General features: G+C 41.8%; 1 long non-coding RNA gene and 1 pseudogene across 2 annotated transcripts; one reads left to right on the forward strand and one right to left on the reverse strand.

Annotated features, from left to right (window-relative positions):
- Positions 1-187: 187 nt before the first annotated feature.
- LOC146383298 (plancitoxin-1-like) lies at positions 188-7,123 on the reverse strand (annotated as a pseudogene). The gene is made up of 8 exons (XR_014800600.1): positions 7,051-7,123; positions 4,459-4,513; positions 4,138-4,315; positions 3,570-3,648; positions 3,202-3,367; positions 2,919-3,104; positions 1,824-1,847; positions 188-1,706 (listed from the first exon to the last, which is right to left on the reverse strand). The product of XR_014800600.1 is annotated as a plancitoxin-1-like (transcript).
- A 1,135-nt stretch (positions 7,124-8,258) lies between these two features.
- Positions 8,259-13,688, forward strand: LOC146383299 (uncharacterized). The gene is made up of 3 exons (XR_014800913.1): positions 8,259-8,860; positions 8,949-10,050; positions 10,763-13,688. It is a non-coding gene; the product is annotated as an uncharacterized LOC146383299 (long non-coding RNA).
- Positions 13,689-14,507: the final 819 nt, after the last annotated feature.

Consider the following 14,507-nt stretch of genomic DNA (forward strand, 5'->3'; position numbering starts at 1 on the left):
TAAGCCGGCTTATGCCCACTCACGTCAGACCACTGGCTTGTGCCTGTCCGTTCGACAACCTCGGACCGTCCAAACCTCCAAAATTCCACCCCAATACCACAGGACGAGCCCCCAAACTGTTACGGATTCAAATATTGGGGATGGATACAAGAGGAAAAACCACAATAACAACACTGGTCCGGCCGGGTTGAGTCAAACGATGATTTTTAATGATCACACGCGTGGGAGATGGACACCGTACGCAGACAGCATCAGATCTCAAAATGGTGGAGCATTGATCAAACTCTTATAGCCTCTAGTGGCCCCACCTAATCATAAAAGCCTAAACATTCACATTCTTTCTCTCACACAGTGCCTAAGCTACAACCTTGGCTCCCTGTTTATCTGCTCCTGCTGAGATGGGGCAGAAAACTCCAGTATGTTCTGTTCTCTTCTAATCAGACAAATAAGGCGATGGCTTTCTGCAAACAGTATTTCTCATAACTCAGCAGTATAATGCATCATAAAACAATATCATTCATTCACAATAAACCAGCAGTCTAATGTAATGCAACTCAGCTTAACAAATGCAATAGTTATCACCTTCTTCTAATTCAGGAGAATAATGCAAACTAAAACTACATAATAATTCACCATCTTTAATTAAGGGTCTAACATGGCATAAAATAATATTATAATCTGACACTGCTAAGGGTGAAGCAGCCAGTTAGGTTTAAGGGCCAATTACTTTTTCACAAAGGGCCATGTAGGTTTGGGTTTTTTCCCCTTAATCATGAACACCTTCATTAGATGCCAAAAAAAAGAAAGAAAGAAAATCAGGAATGAGGGCAAACACTTTCTCGCCACTGTAGATACAGACATTCACACACCAGGGGGCGCTGCAGAAACAGTTAATAACTGCAAAATAAATTACTACAAACAAGACCATAATAAACATAACAAGAAACCATGGTGACAGAGTTAATTTACTTTAGCTCCCTAAAACAGTCTGTTCTCATAACTAATCTGAGTACAGTTATTGTGGGCAGTAGCTAATGCCTTTTTGTTTCTCACTGATCTTTTCAAACAAACTCAAATCCTGTCCAGATTTTGCAGTCTGTGTCATAATTTATGAAATTATGAAAATGTTTTTCCTTCACTTTTAAAAGTATTTATCTTTAATTAAAAAGCAAGACTGGGAAATTTAACAGGGAAACATGTTGTTGAACCAACTGTATTCTACTTTTGAGGGCGCACGCAGGTGCCCATATCCATGTCACCGTCAGAGCCATAGTCAGTTTCACAGTCACAGTCAGTGTCACAGTCGCAGTCAGTGTCACATTCATAGTGAGTGTCCATGATGCTTGGGGTCCTAATACTTGTACAGTCTTCAAAGTCTTCAGCAAACTCCAGGAACTTTTTTCTCACTGCTTCATTCACAATGCACAGCGCCCCGCCTCGTCTTTCGTATTGGGTTTCGACCCTGTTGACGTCAGCTATACAGGTCCAGGCTTTGTTTTGGCTTTTGGTCACACACCACTTTGAATGGTCCCTTGTAGGGCCCCATGTACTCCCATCACCCAAAACCCTTTTTATAGTGTTAATATTGTACACTTTGTGAAGTGGGTCTGAACAGTAGGAAGGTTCTCGACCCCTGCTGTCAACCCATGTCTGCACATGCACATCATATTTGACTAACTGGGCAATGGTGTAGTACAGGTCTCCATCTGCAAGAAAATTAAGGAGCAATTACATTTTATCTTTTTAAAATCTTTAAAGCTGTAAAACCTGTTCACTCTCACTCATCTCTTCTCAAACACTGTAATCCGATCAAGAAAATGTACCTTCTGTTCTTTGTCTTTTGTGTCCTTTGTTTTACATACATGGAAAGCCGGAGAACAGCGACAGGACCCCCGCACACACGATAGAGGGCATCGATGTAAACAGATCAGACATTAAGTCAGAAGCAGAATCAAATGCAATAGATTTTAGATATGCAGCAACTGTCAGCAGCTGAAAGCAGCATAAAATATCATGGCCTAAATTTCTATTTGGATGTGAAGAAGAAGAAGGCGTGAAGGGGCACTGAGCTCAGCTGTTCCTAAAACCTGCCCTGTCTTTGCAGGTTAACCTTCCTCTGCCATTCCAAGTCGTTCGTTCCCATCACCATTTAACTATGCTGGTGCTGGTCAGTGAAGCTTTCCTGGTTTCAAACCAGACAAACATCATTGTAACACATTAAAAGCTTAAACATAGCTACTGCTTTAACATTCACCAAATCAGTAGTGATGAAAGTTAAGAAATTTAAACTTTGGTCCAGCTGAAGTCCAGCCATTTTATAGATATTTTCCCTCTTTGGAAAACATAAACCACTTCACCACAAAAACTGACAAAAGGTAAAAGAGACTGTTGTGGAAGTTTTCCATTTAAATAAAGCCTGCAGACGAGCGGTGAGCGGTAGCTAACATTCTTTAATCCAAAGAACAGAACACCAAGCTTGTGGAGAGCCTACATGACCACGGGGCAGGGTCAGCAGAGTCTCACTGAGCCTAGCATGGCTCTCAGTTAAATACCTTCTCCAGGAACAAAAGGCAGTACACAGCTGTTTCACACCTTAAGGTTCACACTCCCTTGCTACTTCCCAGAGTCCTCGAAGAGACAAAAGACTCTTCCTGTGGAGTGGTCTGCTTCCCCCCAACTTCCTTACTACACCCCCACCAGTATGGGTGTCAGACATGTTAAAATCCAGTGGCACCAAGGCATTATACAATAAAATAATGTGATTAATACATAAGTAAAAGAAATTCCTATACAAGACCTAATTTGAAATCTGAATCTGCTAGCTTCTGAGCATTTTCACCATGTAGCATGTGCTAAAACAAACCAAGAAATAAAATAAAATAAAAAAACAAAAGAACAACAACAAGGAGAAAGCTCACCTTTTTGGTTTTCCAGCTGTTGTTTAGCAATGCTAAGAAAGAGCTGACCTTCTCTTGATATCAGCATTTGGTAGTTACTCGGTGCGGGAGCTTGAACCCATTTTGTTGCATCTATGAGCTCTTGATGGAAATCATCTGGAATATCATGTTTGAATGGAAAAGCTGCGATGTACTGCAGATGTTTACCTGGAAACAGTTTAATTTGAGATCTTTACTGTGAGATTTAGATCAAGCTCTGGGCTTGAAATTGTAAAATGTCCAGAATTTGAACTGAGCTTATTACCGATGTTTCTGAACTAGGTGTAGGGGAAAGTTACACAGATGAACGTCTGAGCATTTTTAAATCCGCTGTCAGGCCAGAACTTGTTTTGGTCTCTTCTGAAGGGGAATTGAGGCATGCTGTGTAAGAGCCAGACCCCATTATTGTTTTTTTTCCACCATGATCACCCCTGTGGACAGTGAACATTTACACAGCTGGTCATAAAATGAGGAATATGATGCATATTATTCAAGCTCTTTAATCCTTGCACTGCTTGCATTTGAATGACTCAGTTTAATAGTATAAGATCAATAATCTAATGAACTTTCTTTCCAATATTTATTTGATATGATGGAAGTTTGACAGTGTCTGTAAAAAGAAGCTTTCTTCACCTTTACTGTGGCCAAACGTTTTATTTGAACAACATCCTGGAGGTTGATCACTGTAGCTGATGAATCCAAAGTTTGGTGACTATAAATGATGCAAAAAAGCTGTATTAACACTTTAAAGGCACACACTGAGCAGGCCTACACGACAACACAGTCTCACAGAAGTTTGTGGAATAGTCATGACACTGAATCTATTAATTCCTGCTTCTGGAATCAAACTACCATCAAACTGCTTGGTTAGGTTGAGAAAGATGATAGTTTTAATAAACATACTAAATAATTTATATAAACTAAAGCGAAAAATTACAAATGCAAAAAAAAAATATCCTTGGAGGAGATATTTTCACAGCTGACTGCAAACCTGAACTTGACCATTATATTAGATATTAACTGAAGATTAAATTAATATAATGATAAATGAGTTAAACGATGTTTTCATGATAATGTTGTCTGACTTGACCCTCCTGTTTTAATTAAATCTGCACATGTACGTGTATTGAGAGGGTTAGGTTTCCATTTTATACACTTGTCATGTGTTTTAGTTGAAAGAAACTGGACCAAAGATTCTCACCATGCCTCTAACTGGCTCAAAGATTGGCCTCAGCGTGTTGGCCAGGATGCCTTCTGAATGGTTCAGGTTTTTATAGCTAGGTGTGTCTGGGACCATGTGTGACACTGTTGATTTTGAGTCAGTGTAAAAGTACTTGATCTTCTGGTTCTTCCCTCCAGGTGCCTTGTATAAGATGAACCTGGGTTAAATGTTAACCTGTCAGATACGCCTGCTCATACAACATCATCATCATCATACACTGAAAGGGAACCTGTGGTGAGTTGGGAATGAGACCAAATTATTTCACTGGAGACTTATGAAAGGTTTAAACAGTTTTCTCACCAGTCCACTGGACCATTGTTGTTATCTCTGCAGGTCACCGCTCCTTGGTCCTTGCCTTCAGTTAACAGTTAAGGCACTATGTGCGTATATCTCTATGTACGTGCCTTCCTGAGGATCATAAAAGTCCATCTCCCTTCCAAACCAAAGTTATTTAGTTGCAAACACTGAGATTCCCACCCAGGCATGCCCTGAGGAATTTCCACTCAACATTAACCTCTCTTTGTCTCACTTTCACAGTTCAAACTGGGGGAGGGTCTCCTAGAAATCTACTCCTAAATTCCTGACACACTCAGGCCTTTATTACATCGAGGGCAGTGTCAGTGTCTCTACAATAATTCTACATTCTAACACATTTCTAAACTCTAAAATAGGCTACGCATATCTTCACCCTTCAAAAGTGAGCAGAGCTTCCTTCTTGTGTCAAATCTTAGCAAGTTCAGCTGCCCACACTGCATTACATGTACAAAGCTCCTTGTTGCTTGCAGGCTGTCTTGTATTAGTGGATTGCAAAACTGTCAGTGAATCAGTCCCAGTGCAGGATGTTTTCATCATTTCCATACCTGTCAGCAAATCAGAAACAATGAACTTACTTTAAAGAAGGAATAAAATGTTGAACTCTTCAGTTTCACTCTTGAAACAGACTTGAGTCTCCTTCAGTTGTCTCAGTCTTTCTAACACAGCGTGATCTTCAACTTGGATCTATAAATCTTTGTGGGTATTTCTGTTTTGAGTCAGGTGTTTAAATTCTCAGGAACTGGACAGACAACATATTATGTAGAACATTTCATGCATTTCTACGTCAGCTTCACCTCCACTGCTTCTGTTTCCTTGTTGGTTATTGACAGATGTGGAGACAAAAGGTGTGGAGTTAAATATTTGTTTGCTTGCTGTGTGTCTGTGAATAAATCTGAGATGAATATGTGTGTGTCTGTTTCATTTTTATTTCATTTAACTAGCAAGTATTTAGTCTCTTCAGCAGGTAAGTCCTTATTTTCCTAAATTTCCATATTGCTCTTGATCTTTTAAAATATGTTCAAAAGTTATTGTGAAGTCTTTTTAGTTGACCTAAGTTGCTATTTGCCCACCAAGACAGTTTCATATGCATTACTATCAAACAAACTGTGATGTCAGGGGTTTCTTTGTGCCAGCACTCAGTGTCTCCACTGCCTGCACCTGTCTGATGATCAGCTGGCAGAAGTCCAAGACTATACCTGCTGAACTCAGTGCTTAAATCAAACCTGTCTGCTCCTCAGGTATTTTTTCTGTGCTTCCGTAACGCCTCCAGGAAGTTTATTTAAGAGTTGAACTGGGTTCACTCCAGATAGACCTTTTTGCCTTCCAAATTAAAATGATTTAAAAATCTCTGAGCTTTACTACTCTTACAAATATCACACAAAATACAGATTGCTGGACTATTTTAATAAACTAACATGAGTTGGAAAACTTATTTTATGTATATCTACACTGAGCTCATAAAATGGGTTTAATATTGATTTCTAGCAGTTGCTGATTATATAGGGTAAAGTTTGTCAGGCTTCAGCTGCTCTTTGGGTCCTGCAGCTTCCCATTAACAAGCTGCTGGTTTTACTGAATTATTAGAACAAAAAACTGCTGAATCCAGGATTTTACCCAGACCTGCACCATGTTTCCTTCTGAGCTGCATCATTTCTGTTAACACTGTGTCTGAATGGAAGAGATCAGCTGCTGGAGTTTTAAACCCATTGAATAATAGTTTATCTTTCTTTTAACTTAATTTTTATTAACATCATTAATATCTACACTGCTGTCGTGACATTTACTCTCAGTCAGTGATGTACTGAGAGTACTGGCTGGGATGTCTACTAAAAACTGAAATTCAAACGCTTTTCTTCTTCTTAATGTTCTCAAAGGAAAATTAATACACACCGAAGCACAAAGCTAGGAGACAGCTTTATCTACTGACACTACTACTAAGCTCCCCTCAGCTGGTGAAAGGGCTCTTCTTAATGTCTCAAATGTCTCCACATGAGTGAAGGACGTTGTTGGTCAGCATCTTGGACAGTAAGTCAGCTGACCCGTCTAAGCTAAGACATTTATCACCTCAGGTAATGTATAAAACAGACATGAGCAGGAAATGATGCTGAAGATAATTCTTAGATGGGATTTAATGCGTGGGAGTTTACCTCAGAGTTTCACTGACACAGCCGAAGCATTTCAGCTCATCAGATCTTCATCAAAGTTTTTCTTTCTCCTTCATGTTTTTTCGCTTCAGGCTCCTTGTTCAGGTGAAGGCTGTGAGAGGACTTTCAAACCTTTATTACCTCTCTGTTACACTGTTGTATTTCTTTACATGATAATGGAGAGCGCAAGCAACACATTGCGAGCGAGCCCAAATGCAAAAACTGAGCGAGAGGGGCTGCTTTTGTGTGTGTGGATAATAGCAAACACTGAAATACATTTTTGCAGGCAGCAATGAATTTTGTTCACTCAAATTCAGCTTTTCTTCGCTTGAAATAAATTTCTCCTCAAAATACAACACTTGCTCCTGCAAACTTTTTTTTTCACGTGCGCTCAGAATAGTGGCACAAAAATACTGCCATAGATGTCCCTTACCAGTGAGAGAGCGGATGTTTAATAGACCAAAGTTGATGCTGGAGTTACCATGCCTGACAGTAGGCTTTGTCATGGTCTGACCAGCCCTGGGGTCCGTTCTTCGTACCTCGCTAAGTAAGTTAGCTGGATTTGATTGTTGACGATTTCGCGTGATCTTGGATCGTTCGGTGCTCATCCGGGACTTGCTGTCATAGCAACAGATCCGTAAGCGTAAACCTGCTTGGGAGCAGGCTTACTTTATGTAAACAGGATTAGATCGCGGCCACTCAGGTATGTCCGCTTCATTTATACGAAAGCAACAGCGATATTTTTCCACTGTTTTTCCATAAATAAATATTATCAATGTAACTAAAGATAATGCAGTATTTGATTCTTTTATTGATTTCATACAGATACATACAGGTCATTTCCTAAAAAAAAGGGAAATGTACTATTAATCATTCTATTTCATGTATTTGATTATTTCAGATGTAATTCATATTTCAGAGTAGTAATAGTAAATTACTTCGTGTAATCAAGATGAGAGACCACGGCTATAAAAGCGAAGGTGGATTTGGGAAGTCTGTCGCAGCCATGTCCTGTCCGTTTGTACGCGAGCAACCCATTGTGGAAGGTGCGAGATTGATAAGGAGAGTTTTCAGAATTCAGCGTATATTGCGGGATAGACAGGATCCTTTAGCTCAGCGCGACAGTGTGCTCATAGAGAGATATCGATTTTCCCGTGAGGGTATTATTTACTTAACCAACTTGTTGACGAGGGGGTGCAGGACCACAACCTGTCTTTTTTTGCTCTGCAAAGGGTCTCTTTTCAAGAGACTAAAAGCAATATAAGTGATAAATATTCCCATTCTGTAGAATATTCTTATATTTCACTTTTACTTGTTCCCATGTTCTAGTGGGTCCTGTTGTGGCTCTAATGTGAAAGAGGATATAATGTAATATAATATAATATATAAATTTACCCTAACGCCTACTGGTGTTGGCCAGAGGGGCCGATGGCGCAATATGGCGGCCTCGCTTCTGTCTGTCTGCCCCAGGGCAGCTGTGGCTACAACCGTAGCTTGCCTCCACCAGTGTGTGAATGTGAGAGTGAATGAATAGTGGCATTGTAAAGCGCTTTGGGTGCCTTGAAAGGCGCTATATAAATCCAATCCATTATTATTATTATTATTATTATTATTATTATTATTATTATTATTAATAAATTACTTACGAGTTTAATTTGTCAGCAACTTTCTGCCAGCCCTCTCTCCTTGCTTTTGCAGCCTTTGCAGTGTTCCCTTGCGTTTTAATTAAACTCTGAAACTCCTGAAATCCCTCAATCAAGAGTTCTTGCTCTGCTGCCGAAAAATACTGAGCGCGCTCCTTCGACATTTTCGCTGACCAATCAAAGGGTTGCCGATCAATGTTTCTACTATCGATGCGTAGCCCCTTTTAAGCCACCCAGTGATCTCACATTACTTCATCCAGCTGTACTAATCGTCAACAACAGGTGTGTTCGGAGAACCGGAATAGCGAGCTCAAAGTTGGCGCGATGATTTGATCTTGGATGTGTCATTTGATCTTGGATGTAGTAAGCGAGGTACGAAGAACGGACCCCTGCTGGACGACCTGATAATTTATGTTTGGGTTTATTTTCACGGAGCCGCGCTTCCCCGGAGGCAGGTCCGCCGACCCGGAAGTAGCTCCGTTCGGAGATTCGGCACACCGCCGAGTAATTAACATTCACCAGCTGCAGTGAATTATCCACCATCAGACCCCGGTGTATTTAACGCGGTGACCAGGCTTCAGTCAGCGCTGGATCATTAGAGTAAGCTCGTTAATAGTGTCTTGATCGTGTGCTCTTTCCAACTCGCTTTCGGATTGCGAGTTACTTTTTTTTTTGTCTTTCGCACCAGGAGGTGGAGAGGAGAACACGGGAGCTGGGTGACTGGACCACGGGGAGCCACAGCCAAGGGATTTCACTGGACTGTAATTGTTTCACTCTGAAAATAAATTCACTGTCTCATTGCAAGGAGATATGCGCTCTAGTCCGCTTCTTCCACACACCACGACAGAATGATCCAGCCACCCACGGACTCTGCAGACTCCGATCTTGTTAAACGGGAGTTATGTGTCCAAGCAGACCTTTTGGACCGCCATGAGAAAATGTTGCATCACCTGGTAAAAGAACAGAGCACTCTGCTCCAGGCTGTCTCAGAGATTAAAGGTATGTTGCAACCTACACCTGCAGCGGCGGCCAATATTCCAGTGTGTGTGGCAGCTGCCTGCCCGCTGCCTCCCTCTCCTCCTCCACCGGTACGTGAACACACTCTGCCTATGCCTGAAAGGTTTTCTGGGGATTTGGACAAATGTGGTGTGTGTGTGTGTGTTTTTTTTTTTTTTTTTTTTTTTTTTGACGCAGTGTGCCCCGATTTTCCGGCAGCAGACACATGCTTATGCTACAGACTGTGCCAAGATCACTTTAATTGTTCAGTTATTGACGGGACGGGTTTTGAAGTGGGCTCAAGCTGTCTTAAGCACCAACCCAAATGTTTCCTACCCAGATTTTTTTTGGCCAAGTTTAAGTGTGTTTTTGATAAAGGCTCCAGCCCAGAGATGGCTGACCACCGTATGTTCTCCCTGAAGCAGGGCAGAAGGAGTGTGGCTGATTTCTCTGTAGACCCTGGCAGAGGAGGCGGGCTGGGAGGAGAAGGCGCTGAGAGGAGCTTTTCTGAATGGCCTCAACGAAAGGATAAAACGTGAGTTGGCCACCAAACACATGCCCACAACTTTGAGTGCCATTGTTGATATGTGCATCAGGTTGGATGATCACATGCGAGAGTTCGGGGGCGGTCGGAGGAGTGTCGTTGCCCCATGGGGTCCTCGAACGCATGGGGACATCCTGTTCCCTCTGAATGGAGAAAGGCTGAACAGGAACCTGGAGATGATGAGGAACAGCCTATGCAGTTGGGCGAGCGAGCTTTAGGACTACTAGATGGAGGAAGAAACGCCAAACGGGTGAGTGTGTTTTGTGTGAGAGAAAGGGACAGGTTGTTGATAGTTGTCCGGTCTAAAGAACCTGGATCCTCGGTGTCAGTGAGTATTATCTGGTGCTACTAAAATCATGTTGCCCCATCTCAGTTGCCCCGCGAAGCTTTTTCTCTCGCGCACTTACCCTTGCGAAGCCTTAATAGACTCTGGGGCTGAGCAAAGCTTTATTGATGAAGCACTTGCTAGGGAGTTAGAGATCCCATTAATTGCATTACGAGAACCTTTAAGAGTGTCAGCCTTGAATGGGAAATTACTTGCCGAAGTGACTCACTGTACTCAGGAGATCCAATTGGTACTCTCCAGCAGCCATGTTGAGAAGATGAGTCTGTTTTTATTCAGAGCCCCTGAAACATCTCTGGTATTAGGTTATCTGTGGCTACAGCAGCACAACCCCCAAAATAGACTGGTCTCACAGCTGCATGACAGGAGGGAGTGTTAAATGCCACGAGTAATGTTTAAAGTCGGCAGTACCTAACATCACAGATAATATCCCAGCAGAGGTTTCCACGACCCCTGACCTCTCTAACGTTCCCAGCGATTATCACGACCTTGCCCCAGTGTTTTGTAAGGACCGAGCACTGTCGCTCCCACCCCACCGCCGTGTGCTCTTTCCAACTCTCTTTCGGATTGCTATTTACTTTTTTTTTCTTTTTTTTTTTTTTTTTGTCTTTCACACCAGGAGGTGGAGAGGAGAACACGGGAGCTGGGTGACTGGACCACGGGGAGCCACGGCCGAGGGATTTCACTGGACTGTAATTGTTTCACTCTGTAAATAAATTCACTGTCTCATTGCAAGGAGATATGCGCTCGAGTCCGCTTCTTCCACACACCACTACAGGCTTAGTTGATCTAGCCAGGTGGGCCAGCACATTGTGGTCAACAACCCGGACGGTCTTGCGGGGAGGACGACGAGTTTTTGACCAGATGGATAATATTGAGTTGGTTTCACTGATGTTGAAATTCTGCCAAAGCCCTCGGTGGATATACCTGCGGCGGGGCTGGAAGGCGATGTCCGGGTAGAAGTATAGAGCCACAGGTGAAGAGACAGCCAGGCAAAAACGGAGCTGCAAAAGATCCGTAGCAGAGTACTGGAGAAGAGCTGTCGCTGGGTGATGAATGATGGATAAAAAAACCCAGGTGAGCACGAGCCACACCAACACCCTGTGGATCCGCATCATAATCAGGACAGCACTGAACACAAATGGAGCGACCGAACAACCAGCTGACAGCTGCAGCGCAAGGAATAGAAGCCCGCAAATATTGCAAAAACAAGTCAAAACAGGGGTGCGCCTTAGATACTTGATTCAAATTGTCAGCAACTGAAAAATTATAATAAAAATGGCAATAATAACCGGTGAGCAGCGGCAGCCAAGCACGCCAGCGTTCACTCGACCGGAAGTCAAATGAGAAGAAAACTGAAGTTATGGTGTTTGATAGCCATTCCTCGAGACCAGCTTGTTGCCCTGCTAGCCCGGGCCCCTTGCTAACTCTCTCTGATTCTATAAATAACCTGGGTGTCTATTTGGACAGCTCCTTTAAGCTCAATAAGAAAGTGTCATCTGTAGTTAAATCTGGCTTCTTTCAATTGCGCCAGATTTCTAAAGCTAAGTATTATATACCACACAGGGACCTGGAAAAACTTATCCACGCTTTTGTAACCTCCAGGTTAGACTATTGCAATTCTCTCTACTGTGGTCCCCAAGCCTTCTCTCTTTGAAGGCTGCAGCTTGTTCACAATGTACAATATAAAGGGCCTTGAGGCAACTCTTGTTGTGATTTGGCGCTATATAAATAAAATCTAATTGAATTGAATGCTTCGGCTCGCCTTCTTACTGGAGCTAGAAGATTTGATCCTATTACTTCAGCTCTTGTTGATCTACACTGGTTACCTATCAGATATTGCATTGAGTTTAAAATTTTGCTACTCACTTTTAAAATCCTGAATAATATTGCGTCTAGTTACCTCACTGACCTCCTCAATCTGTACACTCCTTGTCGTGCATTAAGATCATCAGGTCAATTATTCCTGGCCCAACCTAACAAAGTAAAAAGTAAAATTTTATTTGTATAGCACCTTTCAAGACAAATCACAAAGTGCCTTACAGAAAAGCTAAAACAGAAATCAAGTGTAAAAAGATGGGTTTTTAGCTGTGTGTGTGGGGTTTTGTGTGTTTGTTTTTTTTTTTTTTTTGTTTTTGTTTTTTAAATAAAATGAAACCACTGAGTCCACAGATCTCAGGCTTAAAGGGAGTTCCAGAGTCTGGGGTTAGTTACAAACAGTTACAAACGCTCTATCGCCTTTCGTTTTCAGCCTCGTATGTTGGACGACCACCAAGCCCTGATCACATGACCTCAGGGACCTGCTGGGGATGTACTGATGTAAAAGATCTCTGATATATGTTGGTGCTTGTTCATGCAGAGCCCTGAATGTCAAAGTCAAAATCTTGAAGTGGATTCTGAATTTTATGGGGAGTCAGTGCAACTGGATCAGCAGAGGTGTAATGTGGGAGTATTTAGATTTGGTCAGAAGCTTTGCAGCAGCGTTCTGAACAACTTGCAAATGATCCACAGAGGCTTTACTTAAACAAGTGAACAAAGAATTGCAAAAATCCAAACAAAATGAGACAAATGCATGAATGACCATTTCTAGTTCTGAGCGTGAAACAATGGGACTCAGCTTAGTAATATCTTTTAAATGATAAAAACAGGAGCGAACCAATAAATTAGCATGAGTGTCCAAAGTCAGAGCTGAGTCAAAAGTTACACCAAGGTTACTGATAGAAGGTTTGGCAAATGTAGCGAGAGGGCCTAAGTTTTCCATAACCAAAGGTACCAATTTTTTGGGAGCACAAACAAGGACTTCAGTTTTCTCCTCATTTAGCTAAAGAAAGTTATCAGCCATCCATCCCCAAATCAGTAGTTTGGAAACATCTTGGGGCTTAAAGGAGATACACAACTGAATATCATCTGCATAGCAGTGATAAGAAATATCTTTAAACGTGCTCAATAAGTGCTGAAGAGGGAGTATATACAGCAAAAACAATAAAGGCCCCAAAACAGAGCCCTGTGGCACACCATATTCAAAAGAAGTAGAAGAGGACCTATATTAAGAATTAGCCACGGAAAAAGATTGTTCACACAGATAAGATGCCAACCAATCCAAAGCAGACCCTGATATACCCACCCAATGTCTCAGCCTATCTAGCAAAATGTGATGGTCAACAGTATCAAAGGCAGAGGTCAGGTCCAACATCAGCAGGACGGAGCATTCTCCTGCATCATAATTCATCAGGATGTCACTGGAGATTGTGTGCTCTAGAGTTGGATGTCTCGAGACCGGTCTCAGGATCTCAAGTGAAACAGACTCTTTGATTATAATGATGTGATGTGTAAACCTCTAAACTGAATAAATAAAGTGTTTTCATGGTTATTTATCCCGAATATTGTCTCAGTATGTCTGATACAAAAGAGAAAGTGGAAACTATCCGGACAGAGTTTTGGTATGATTGTTTAATTGTGTAATCATGCTTATGTACATCTGGATAATGACACAAAGTAGTGTGTGGCGCTTCACTTTTTTAATAAACTAAAAGACAGAAATCAGATTATAGGATCTGTAGTGTTGTTTATTCATATTGTGGTACTTATCATTCGTGATATTTATTACTGTGTGTATACTTTATTAGGAGAAATGAGAAAAAAAATCTCCTCCTTGCTGGTTCCATCGAAGAAGAAATGCTCAAGTAACTATATAGCACGTATGTAATCCAATTCCACAACACAATGTGATGGGGGAAAACAGCTGTGTTTTGCTGCTCATTTTATTTCGAATCTGGCGCGAACCGGCGAGCCAGTTCCTGAATCAGTCACATGGTACGGACTGCCCACGAGGCCTCGAACGTCACTGCATACGTAATCCAAGCAAGCCTCGATAAGCGCTTCACAAAAACTCCCCCGAGATTACCCGGCACACGCTTCGAAGCTTCGACACACAGGACACATCATTACCTCTCAGTAAGTGAGTGACAGTAGACAGAGGTGAGGAGGGCTGTGCGAGTGCATCGCAAAAACACATAAATATGCCTGAGATCCCGTAAGCCAAGCAGCATCTGGCTGCAGTTTACAGACTTTTTTGTCTCGGTCTTGGTCTCGTCTCGACTTGGTCTTGTCTTGGTCTCGATACCTTCTGGTCTTGGTCTACAAGTCTAGTCTAAGGTGGTGTGACTTTCATTTGAGGAGAGGGGGGGGGACCCCTTTCTGCAAGCTGCACTACATGAGAGACATCTCCATTAGGAGGTAAGATAAAGAGCACTATTTTACATGTTTATAGTGAAATAAATGTATATAAAAAATACTCGTATGTGCATGAACATGTTAAAAAGCATATTTGATTGTTTGTCCTATTTTTTAAAATTTATTTATAC

The sequence above is a fragment of the Perissodus microlepis genome, chromosome 7 (genome assembly GCF_051167445.1).
Source record: "Perissodus microlepis isolate ML-2025 ecotype Zambia chromosome 7, ASM5116744v1, whole genome shotgun sequence".
NCBI lineage: Eukaryota > Metazoa > Chordata > Actinopteri > Cichliformes > Cichlidae > Perissodus > Perissodus microlepis.